The following is a 13015-nucleotide window of genomic DNA, read 5'->3' on the forward strand; positions in this document are numbered from 1 at the left end:
ATGGCTGAAGAAGCAGGTGGAGATTGATGAGATGCAGTTTGGCTTTATGCCGGGAGAGGAACTACTGATGTCATTGTCATTGCCATGCAGGAACAATTTCTGGTCAGGAATAAGACGCTATACCTCAGATTTGTTTATCTTGAGAAGGCTTTTGACTGGGTACCAAGGAAGCGGGTTGGGAAGGAATGGCTGACAAGAGCTGTGATGATGTTGTGCTTTGGTGCTAGTACGGTGGCGAGGACAGGCACAGGGGATAGTAGGAGTTTTAAGGTGAAGGTTGTTATCAGGGCTCAGTACTGAGCCCCCTGGTGCTTGCTACTGTTTAGATGTGGTGTCACAAAGACGTGAGCCGAGTTGCCTGGGACATGGCGGACGACCTGGTTCTTATAGCAGAGACAAGAGAGCAGTTACAGGCAAAGATGGCAACATGGAGAGATTTTCTGGGAAGACCAAGGTGAGGGTTAGTCAAGTCAGGGATGGGTCAATGACAAGCTCTGGTGTATGGCCTTGTGGTGTGTGTGGGAAGGGTGGCGTGATGGTAGTCTTCATGCTGCCAGCGTCACGTTCTCCTGTAAGAGATGTCGGGGTGATAGTTCACAGCGTGAGGAAGAGAGAAGCGGGTCCAGAGGTCTGCGGCGACATGTATGAGCTAACTGGGTGACATGCTGGGTGCAGCATTGACATCACGCATGAGGAGCGGATGGAGAAAAAAAATTGACACCAACGGCGCAGCCCCTGAAGATGATGGGTCAGGTAATACACGACCTGTGATGACTGAAGCTTCATGGTGTACGGCTGCGAAACATGGCCCATGGGGTGGGGCACATCCAGCAGATGGAACGAGCAGAGGTGAGAATTATCAGGTGGATGTGTGGGGCGTCTCTGGCTGACAGGCTGTCAAGTGAGGAACTGATGAGGAGAGTCAGCATCGGGATCAGCATCGTATTGGGGAGGCACAGGCTGAGGTGATTTGGCCGTTTTGAGAGATAGGAAGATGCAAACTGGGTCATGAGGTGTATCAGAATAATTGAGGGTGGGCCCACTTCAGTTTGCCGACCAGTAAGACGTGGCAGAGCTCTGTGTCAAATGACATGGAACTAACTGCTTGACACCTCTATCTGCTTGTACAAAGTGTGTAGTTACTTATTGATAGTTGCCAACAACTTTGCAGACCTGTTAAATAGTTTCGTAGCCGCATAGAAGCTCACTTTCAAGAAGATTTTGCATAATGATATAGAGACAACATTGGCTTTTGGCGGCCATATTGGCGGCCACTTTGAAAATTGGTCGCCAAAATGACTCCTCTATCCGTACAAAGTGCGCAGTCACTTATTAATAGTTGCCAACACCTTTGCAGACCAGTGTTGTAGCCTCGTAGAAGCTCACATTTAAAAAGATTTTGCACAATACTATAGAGACAAAAGTGGCTTTTGGCGGCCATTTTGAAAAATGGTTGCCAAATTTACCCCTCTATCTAAAGAAGGTACGTCGTCACCTATTAATAGTTGCCAACACCTTTGCAGACCAGTTAAACAATTTTGTAGCCGCAAAGAAGCTCACATTTAAGAAGATTTTGTATAATAATATAGTGCAAAAAAATGGCTTTTGGCGGCCATTTTGGCGGCCATATTGAAAAAAAGGGCCGCCAAAATGACTCCTCTACCGTACAAAGTGCGCAGTCACTTATTAATAGTTGCCAACACCTTTGCAGACCAGTATCGTAGCGTCATAGAAGCTCACCTTAAGAAGATTTGCATAATAATAGAGACAAAAGTGGCTTTTGGCGGCCATTTTGAAAGATGGCTGCCAAATTGACCCCTCCTTCTAAAGGAAGTACATAGTCACTTGTTAATAGTTGCCACTACCTTTGCAGACCTATTAAAAATAGAGATAAAAGTGGCTTTTGGCGGCCATTTTTTAAAATGGCCGCCAAAGCCACTACGGGCAGAAATTGAAATGGCCCAATATCCAAATATTTTTGTACCATATTAATTTACCTATATCCCAAATCCCTTGCTTTTATCACAAAATGCACGATTGTTATTAAATTTTGTGTTATGCCGCCTCAACCAAGCCTGTCCAGCGCGAGCAGAGAAGAATGGTCGATTCAACTCCGTCTGATATGCTTGCTGCAGCTGTGGACAGGCTTGGTTGCCTCTCCGATCGAGAGCTATGGCACGAAGGACTCCCCATCATTCAGAATGGTGATCAAAATAATCCTGACTAAAATCGTCGCCAACGAGATACTCCGTTTCACGTACTACGAGCAAACCCAACGTGCATGTGAAGGATGCGAGAAGAACTGGGCGAGTCAAGCTGAACATGAATGTTTATTTTTTTGAGTGCCTCCAGAGTGCCGACTCTACGATTATGTAGATGAACATTACGAAAAAGTGAAGGAGTCTGTTCAAGTAGATACTGTTTTAGACATTCTTTGTGTTATGATCTCTTTCCTAAGAATAACTGAATCGAGTGAGGAGGATCCAAACTCAATGATTCAAGACATCCTTAACGGATGGAAAGAGGATCCAGAGGACGTTGCTCGTCTATTTCATTCAGCGGTTTTTGATGACTTATCCAAACTGATTGACTCCACGATCAAACAACTGAATGAATACAATCGTAGTTTGTGTTAGAAGTAATATTACATAACTGTTCCTCCTTATAGTATTTCATTATACCTACGTGCATGGTTTTAAATAAAGGTAAAGAAATAAAAAATATGTATTGATTTGATATCCAATGATTCTGTGTTTATTATCCGTTTGTTGTTTAAATTTAACTTAAAATATAATTATTTAAGTGAATAAAGAGACATAAATAAAAAGACGAAGCGGGTGCCTAAAGTAGGGGGCTCTTTATCACGGCACCGTGGGGGAAAAGGTCCCGCCGAACCATGGTACCAAGTCAACGTTACGTCTACGAACGTGACAATTTCTCGTCATAGTATTGATAAGGACTTTCCAACAATCAAAATGGAAACAATATCACACCAACAAGCGGAAATACCAATTAAATAGTGTGGAATTGACTAGGCAAGAACCTTTTGTAGTAGAGAACCTTGCTTATCGAGTCCCAGCGTTTGTGTTGACCAATATTCGCTTTTGCAGTAACGATGGCGCAGGGGCAACATAATTAATCTTTATTTTAATTCAAATTTGTCCATTCTTTCAAAAACCTCCCAAAATGTCATGTTTCTGACGATTGTTTTCCCCTCAGGCACAGCAATGTGTGGGGTCACATTGATTTTCAAACTGTCATATTGAGAATTGGTAGTAGGGTTGTTGCACTTGGCTAAAAAAAGAACCCACCCATCTGTCAGATGATCCTTGGCATCGAATGTATTGTATGGAGTAATTTAACTCTGAACAGTAAAGTAATTATACTATGCGGAGTGCGGACGAGATCTTTAGGTGTAGGGTCAGTGTACAGTGTGTCTAAAAGACTTTCAAACACAACTAGACATAAGAATTTGTTTGATAAAAAATTCGAGGTGTTCGGATTTCTGGCCTGAATTAACGAGCCATCACTTTTTAAGTTTAGTTGACTGGGGAGATAGTGAGCTATGCTGTGTGTTATTGTGAAAACAAAGTGAATAGCTATTAAATAACCTTTTTTCTAAGCGTTTTTTAGAACTTCCAGTTTAGACAGGTGAAAAGGTCAATACAAGGTCATCAACATATTCTTTTTTGTGAACGTTTCATTAATAAAATACACAATTTTGAATGGACATTTTTTCATATTTTCATTCACTTAGGCTCTAGAGCCCAAAATAACATGAGTTGTTACTTTAACTTCCGATTTCGACCGGAAGTAAAGGTCAAATGGGGTCACGTTGTGCACCGCATTTGTAGATCTTTATAAGAGGTTTCATGTACAAAAAGAATCTTGAACGTAGCTCTTTTGGTTTTGAAGATATGATTTTTCAAATTATTTAAGGTTTATTTAACGTTTATTTAACGTAATGACGTCACCATTCCAAAAAAGTTGCGGTGCCGTCTACTCACCGAGGTTGATGTTCATGAGAAGTTTCAAGTTAATACAAGTTTCAGTTTTTCTCAAAATTGGCGGAGAACGTTCAGGCAGAAGAAGACGGAGAAATGAAGGTTTGTCATATTAAACTTCAGCTTCCGGTTTGACAGGATTTAAAGGTCAAATGGGGTCACACTTTGTGCAAAACATATAGAATTGCCAGAGAGCTCAAAATTGATGTAATGATTATTAATGTACCACGTTTCATTAATAAGATACACAATTTTGTATGTACAAACTTATACTTCTGGGTTCGACCGGAAATGAAGGTCAAATGAGGTCACACATTGTAAACATTTGTAGAATCGTCGAAGGGCCTTAAAATTAAGTTATTATATTAATACACAAAATAATATTATTCAGATACGATTTTTTATAAAACAAACTACTACTTCCGGTTTCGACCGGAAGTAAAGGTCAAATGGGGTCACACCTTGTGTAAGATTTGTTTAATACTTCATGACCTTTCATATGGTGTAAAGATCACGTATGTAGCATATCTGATTCTGGAGATATGAGTATTTTAATAAAAAACTTCAATTTAATATAATGACGTCATCGATGACGTCATCATTCCAAATTTTGTTCTTTGTCATATACACGCTTTGGTCTAAGTACGTGGTAAGTTTCAAGTCCGTACATGCTGTATTTTTTGAGATAGCAAAATAAAATTTTTTTCGACCTCGTGTACCATTTTCGTTGTGACGTAGCTATGACGTCACACATTATATTTTTAGAATGCTCTTGAGTTTAAAAAAATTTTATGCATTGGACATTTTTTCATATTTTTATTCACTTAGGCTCTAGAGCCCAAAATAACATGATTTGTTACTTTAACTTCCGGTTTCGACCGGAAGTAAAGGTCAAATGGGGTCACGTTGTGCACCGCATTTGTAGATCTTTATAAGAGGTTTTATGTAAAAAAAGAATCTTGAACGTAGCTCTTTTGGTTTTGAAGATATGATTTTTCTAATTATTTAAGGTTTATTTCACGTTTATTTAACGTAATGACGTCATCAATGACGTCACCATTCCAAAAAAGTTGCGGTGCCGTCTACTCACCGAGGTTGATGTTCATGAGAAGTTTCAAGTTCATACAAGTTTCAGTTTTTCTCAAAATTGGCGGAGAACGTTCAGGCAGAAGAAGAAGACGGAGAAAAAAAAAAACTAGACATAAGAATTTGTTTGATAACAAATTCGAGGTGTTCGGATTTCTGGCCTGAATTAACGAGCCATCACTTTTTAAGTTTAGTTGACTGGGGAGATAGTGAGCTATGCTGTGTGTTATTGTGAAAACAAAGTGAATAGCTATTAAATAACCTTTTTTCTAAGCGTTTTTTAGAACTTCCAGTTTAGACAGGTGAAAAGGTCAATACAAGGTCATCAACATATTCTTTTTTGTGAAGTATGTGGAGCCCTTTCATATGGTGTATATTGTCGAGATGGCTTGTGTAGTTAAGGAAATATGAATTTATGAATATTGACGACTGTAGAAGAGACTAGATTTAACCGAAGGGAAGGATTAAGTGACAAAACGCTTTGAGCAGAAACTATACAGGAAGTTGCAGCACACTTGGGGTTTGTATAGGTGTAACACGTTGTACGTTGTACAAACGGTTTTAGTGCTGTACCAATGGGGATAATACGCAGGTGCGCTTAAACGACTGGAAATAAAGGTCAAACAGGGGTCATGTCAATGCAAAAGTTTGAGCACGGTCAACAATTTGCAAACTGATGCAAACATTGTGAAAATATGACGAGCAGTTGTTGAGATAGGAATGTTTGAAATTTTGTTAAACCTGAAGACCACAAGGTCAAATTGGGTTCGCAGTTGTGGGTGACCTTTTGGATGAAGTTTTGGTCGTAAAAAAGCGTTGGTTAGATGAAACGTAATGACGTCACCATTCCACAAAAGTTGCGGTGCCGTCTACTCACCGAGGTTGATGTTCATGAGAAGTTTCAAGTTCATACAAGTTTCAGTTTTTCTCAAAATTGGCGGAGAACGTTCAGGCAGAAGAAGACGGAGAAATGAAGGTTTGTCATATTAAACTTCAGCTTCCGGTTTGACAGGATTTAAAGGTCAAATGGGGTCACACTTTGTGCAAAACATATAGAATTGCCAGAGAGCTCAAAATTGATGTAATGATTATTAATGTACCACGTTTCATTAATAAGATACACAATTTTGTATGTACAAACTTATACTTCCGGGTTCGACCGGAAATGAAGGTCAAATGAGGTCACACATTGTAAACATTTGTAGAATCGTCGAAGGGCCTTAAAATTAAGTTATTATATTAATACACAAAATAATATTATTCAGATACGATTTTTTATAAAACAAACTACTACTTCCGGTTTCGACCGGAAGTAAAGGTCAAATGGGGTCACACCCTGTGTAAGATTTGTTTAATACTTCATGACCTTTCATATGGTGTAAAGATCACGTATGTAGCATATCTGATTCTGGAGATATGAGTATTTTAATAAAAAACTTCAATTTAATATAATGACGTCATCGATGACGTCATCATTCCAAATTTTGTTCTTTGTCATATACACGCTTTGGTCTAAGTACGTGGTAAGTTTCAAGTCCGTACATGCTGTATTTTTTGAGATAGCAAAATAAAAAATTTTTCGACCTCGTGTACCATTTTCGTTGTGACGTAGCTATGACGTCACACATTATATTTTTAGAATGCTCTTGAGTTTAAAAAAATTTTATGCATTGGACATTTTTTCATATTTTTATTCACTTAGGCTCTAGAGCCCAAAATAACATGATTTGTTACTTTAACTTCCGGTTTCGACCGGAAGTAAAGGTCAAATGGGGTCACGTTGTGCACCGCATTTGTAGATCTTTATAAGAGGTTTTATGTAAAAAAAGAATCTTGAACGTAGCTCTTTTGGTTTTGAAGATATGATTTTTCTAATTATTTAAGGTTTATTTCACGTTTATTTAACGTAATGACGTCATCAATGACGTCACCATTCCAAAAAAGTTGCGGTGCCGTCTACTCACCGAGGTTGATGTTCATGAGAAGTTTCAAGTTCATACAAGTTTCAGTTTTTCTCAAAATTGGCGGAGAACGTTCAGGCAGAAGAAGAAGACGGAGAAAAAAAAAAAAAAAAAAAAAAAACTTAACAATAACAATAGGTTTTCGGCTAAAAGCCGAACACCTAAAAAAAAAAAAAAAAAAAAAAACTTAACAATAACAATAGGTTTTCGGCTAAAAGCCGAACACCTAAAAATGTGTAAAGTTTCCAAGAATGTCTGACGGATCATGAATATCCAAATTATCTTTGAATTTCACCGTCTAGTTAGTTCCTTTCATGTTGAATTTCTGCACTTTAACTTCATTCACCTTCGTGACGTAATATATATAAGTTTCTGACATCACCGCCAAATATATTTTGGTTCTTAGGGTGTATTTGGTGTCAGGTTGAAGTCATGTGGCCAATTTGAGGCACATGCTGACTTTGCATATTATGTCTGCAAAAGCTTAATGTCGATTTGAGCAAACATTTTTACCGCATTCACCACTGTTGTGGTTTGATAACAACATGGCGGGCTAGATGGCGGTTACGATTTTTACACCTCGAAAATAGTTCATGACATTCGTCACAGGAAAAAATCTTAAAATTACTTGTAAATAACAAAATTACCGCACAATAACTTCTAAGTTTAAAATCATTAGCTAAGAAAATTAAACACATACAAACTCTGAATGTACACAACAGTAATCTGTTGTTTAGATATGAAAAAAAGACACCGAAAGCAGAGATGTGACGCAATAATTACCAAAATATGCTAGGTTTTGTTGTATTACGTCATTTATACTAACAAAGTTGATAACATTTGAAACACATCACACGTACTTTTGTTTACTATTATTTGTTTGGTTTGATCGAAAAACTCATTTTAAACAAAGTTGATAACATTTTAAACACATCACACGTAATTTATTTAGTTGATTATTTGTTTGTTTTGATCGAAAAACTCATTTTATTCATATATTTTTATATTTATTTAGTTGATTATTGATTTATTCATACACAATTTATTGATTTATTGATTGATTGATTAGTATCGTTATTTATTTGTTTATTTGTTTCCATATTTATGTATTTTTACATCTTTAAAAAGTGACTTTTGGAATTTTAAAGCCACATATCCAGTTTTGTTCAGAATACTATTCTCTACATCTGTGCCAAATTTGATGCTTTTATCCCAAAATGCACGATAGGTTAGCTATGCCGCCCCAATGAAAACACAACACACACACGTAATCAGGTATAGGACAGAAGCAGTCACGTGGAAAGATATGAAAGCACACAGAAAAAGCAAAGGATAAACAAAGAAGGTTGTGACAAGGCTTAGAGTGAAGGGGCTGGTTTCACCACAGGAGGATGGGAGCACAAAAGACAAACTCAAAGTTGATGAAAAGATGGAGAACAAACAAGTAATTAATTGGTGAATGAGGCAGAATAAAGGGCGGTATATCTGCGGGTAAAAGGACTCAAGGACAAGACATAGTCATTTCCTTATTGGATATTGAGGCCATGGGGGTTTAAAATGGACTGAAGGCGCTTTATCCACAGTTTCTCCCTACTCGGACAAACAATCTCTCTGTGGTTACCTAACATCAATATTGTTTGTAAATTGTTATTAATATGTGTTTCGATATTCGTTATTTGTTCCAGTCATTTGGTTTGTTTTATTACCCAGACTTGTTCTCTCAATACGAAGGCGAAGTCAATTTTGTCTAAGAAAGTAGGGGGGCCTACTGCATTTAGTGAAAACAAGGTGTTTTCGTATTAATTTTAACAGCCGGTTCCATCAAACATTGGCAACTCTTGTATTGTTTGTGTACAAAATAGTATATGTCTTGTTAAAAGGACAAAAGGGGACTCTTGATGAGTGACGCAATGGTTAATTTGTTTTACGGTTCCCTTGTTGCGGGTAAAGGTTTGTGACAACTCAGTCGTTTGTGTGCGTGTATAAATCATTGTTTAATGCTCGAATGTATTTTTACTTCGAAAACAAGCATTAGTATTGCAACTTAGTTAAGAAGTATTGAGAAAGAGGCTTAGATCAATGAACTTACTATGATACCGTCAAAAAACATAAAGTGCAAAAAACGTGTGATCGTCATGCATGTCATCTGATTTTTGTGAGTTTATTTCTCATGTTAATCGTAATGATGCACAACTAAAAGAGTCTTGATGGACCAAGTAGTTAATTAATACTTTTTGTGATAAACTTGTGGAAAACAAACAATCTAGGCCTAAACTGGTAAATGTACGGGTTAGATTTGTTTGTACACTAAACGAAGGGATGTACTTGTTTTCCCATCGATCTGTCGTAATAAAGCAGTTTAATGCAATGAATGGTAGTACGATATTGGTGTGAGTGTTTTTTCTATCTTAACAAACTGGGAATGAAACCTCAAAGATTTCACTTTGCCGAAATATTCCATTCAAAAGAATCGAATTGAACGTTCCACAACACAGAGTTATAGGAGGGATGGTTGTTTAGTCTATAAAACGTGTGTTGTGCATGGATGTCTAGGGGGGCCTACAAAAACTTGCAAATAAGTTATCTGAGTGATACTCTTTAGTCAGAACTCTCACAGGAAGGGGAGGCATCGATCGATAGTTCATTTAACCTAGGGTACTGAACCTGCTTCCTTGGTATGTGTGCAGGCTACAACGATGTTTTGAGGACTAACAAGTTGTGTTCATTGGATGTAACTGTATGTACGCCTACTTTGTGTGTGTATACATACATGTAGCTTGGATATGTAAGAACTTACAATTTGTTGGACAAGATAATGATAACTTAGCTTCTTCAATCTGTTTTGGGAGAATAGTTAACACTCCATGGACTTTAAAGGATAATTTTGGAACAGTCGTTCCATTGCGTAAAACAGTCTGACTTACATACACCGCCAATTGCCCATCGACTGAGTAAGATACTCGATATTTACAGTAAATTTAACCAAAACTAACGTCATGTTGGCACATGTATCGAACAAAAACCCCCACGCACCCTCCTTTATGATCTGCATTGCATTCATCTTGTATTGCCTGGTACTCCGATGTACGGAAAGTAAACTTAGTCCTGTATTCTGAGATGTTCACGAGGTAATATACTCCGATAAACACAAATTATTAAATAAACACCCCAACTCATTTTAATAACACGCCCGTCTCATCAGATTGTGTGTTTCATTATAGTATTCTCTTGTTTTAGACCTACAGCTAAGTATAAGCAAAGTTCGGTAGATTGCAACACATCTTATGATAGACGTAATATATAGGGCCCACGTATAGTTGATCGAGTGAATTGATCAATACAACACTATCGACTGAAGGATTAACTTCCTCATTCATAGCCATTCGCACGCGCCCGCTTAGTCCCGGAGATTATCTCCTAAAAGCTATTCTCTCCCATGACGTGGCTACTGGTTTATTTACCCTTTGTATAAACAAACCGTTACACTCCCACCCAAATACAAGCTTTTTCCCATGACTTTTGACAGACTGTTGGGTCATCGTATTTTTCAGTTAATCGTGTAGATAAATGAACTAATCGCGGACAACTGTCCTCTGTTTGGTTTTGTTGACGCAGATAACGCAACCCGCTACACATTGGCTCAACCCTTGAAGATGCTATCGAACGATGATGTTTTCCTGCAGACATGATGACCGTACAACTGACCAAAGTTATGATGTCATGATAATTCAACGAAAATAATATTTATAAGTCAATGGGCTATGCGGGTGGAATTTATACAATGTATAACCCTAACTAATAATACTTCAACGTCATCTTCAACGGATCAATAGGATTTATTTCCTTCAACCATTCAGTAAAACAGCAACGTCATTCCCACACGCCCTCTTTGTCAGAGGATATTATTCCCTACCAGCACTGACCAGTCATACTGCAACGTCATTCCCACACGCGACTCTTTGTTTGGGGATTCCCCTGTCAACTGCTATACCAATACACACACACACTACCTATGCATTGCACCACAGCGATACATTTTAACTGTTTTTAACCCATTTCGGGCACAGTTTAACCTCTCTGAAGGAAGGTCAACTTAAAGTGTTCCATAATTATACCCTATTTTGGGTACAGTTTGACCTCTCATTGTCCTCTAGGGCAAAGGTCAAAGTGTACCCGAGAGTCTACCTTAACTACTAGCGGGCTGGCCTATGTGTGTGCACAGGCCCATGAAGTCACCACGTGTGCCATTTTGAAACACCCCAAAAGCTGTTGAATGCACATAACGGGTATACAAAATACCCCAATGTTTTTTTTATGCACACTTTGCAGGTATATTAAAAACAACAAGTTTTCGGCAGAAAATCCCCTAAAATAAACAATAGCGAACAATAAAATATCGATTTTTTCCAACAAACATGGTAGTATCTGTTTTTGCAGTTTATTGCTGCATAAGAAAGCATCTTTCAAAATAATGTTGGCAAAAAACAACACTACAACACAAGATTGTTTGCATATAATGTGCAGTTTTGGGTGTTTCAAAATGGCGACAGTGGTGACTTCAATGAACGTATACTCAACCCGCTATCCAGTCAGTATAATAGAGATCAGTGGTGATCACCCAGTCAGCCGGTATTAGCATAATGTCAATGTGAGACTGTTTTGGGGCACTAGGTGGCAGCAGATTTACAGAGAAGCACCCTGTGTTGCAGCCTGAACATCTGACGTCACAATTCGAGGCTCGTGAATAACGCCAGAGACCTGCCTCCAAACCGGCGTGTACTTTCACCTTTAATAACCTCATTCATTTCACAGTGCCCTGCTTGTGGAGTGGGTCACTTGGGGTGACCTGAGGTGCATGCCGTCACCACGAGAGGGCGAGTGTGATCGTTCGAGTAGCTCTTGTCAGGGGCTCACCCGGGTGAGCACTGCAGGGTCGGCCCAGGGAAGCTAAACGAACCCACCCAAAGATACGCGGTCACATTCTATTGCGGAAGTGACAGCAGTGTACTGTTTGGGCATGTATGGAAAGCTCATGTCACTGCATGTATCATTGTACCCAATGGAATCACCGGAATAAGGGACCTGTCTTCATCCTTGTGGATAAAGACAGGGGCCCAGTCTTATACAGGGTGTTTTCATTTAGCTTTCTTGGATCGACCCCGCGGTGCTCATTCGGCTGAGCCTCTGACAAGAACTAATCGAACGATCACTCACCCTCTCGTAGTGACGTCATGCACCTTGCGGCAGCCCCAAGTTATTATTATTATTATTATTTATTCGACCAATACAAGGTACAACAAACAAGTTACAATAGCACAAGACAGAACATTAACGGAAAAAAAAAACAATTATAAAAAAGCAAGAAGTAGTAAGGAAAATAAATACAGAATTAAATAAAGGACAATTAATAAAATAGCCAAGTGCCCCACTCCAGAATCAATGCACTTGGGGCTGACCCGGGTGAGCACCTGGAATTATGTCAAAGCTATTCTGTCGTACAGGGGGGCAGACGGGGTCGACCCAGGGAAGCTAATCGAACGCACCCCCAGTAAGATCGTTCGGCCCCAGCGCCTTCCCGTAACCAAAGCACGCTCATTATTTAATGCCCAGTCCCATCATGCATCACACTCAAACTGCATGCATGACGTACTTCCTGAACAAGAATCTGCACCAGCTGATATAGCCCATCCCAGCGGTCCTGGATAAATAAATGGTGCTGTAATTTTGCTGTATCAAGGCAGTCGCATTATTCGCTCCGGAAAGACGCCGCTGTAAACCCACCCGTATACCCTGTGCGTGGTGCGTGCGGTCACACCGCATGACCCACCCGTATACACACTGTCACATCGTACGATACTGTGCACACAAGTCACTCGTACCACTAACCGCATGCGGAGGCCGTCAGGTCGACACGGCCGACGCATGCGGATAGTGTACGGGGGCATCGTGTCGTGCGATGTTACG

This window comes from Asterias rubens, chromosome 14, assembly GCF_902459465.1.
Source record: "Asterias rubens chromosome 14, eAstRub1.3, whole genome shotgun sequence".
NCBI classification, from domain to species: Eukaryota; Metazoa; Echinodermata; class Asteroidea; order Forcipulatida; family Asteriidae; genus Asterias; species Asterias rubens.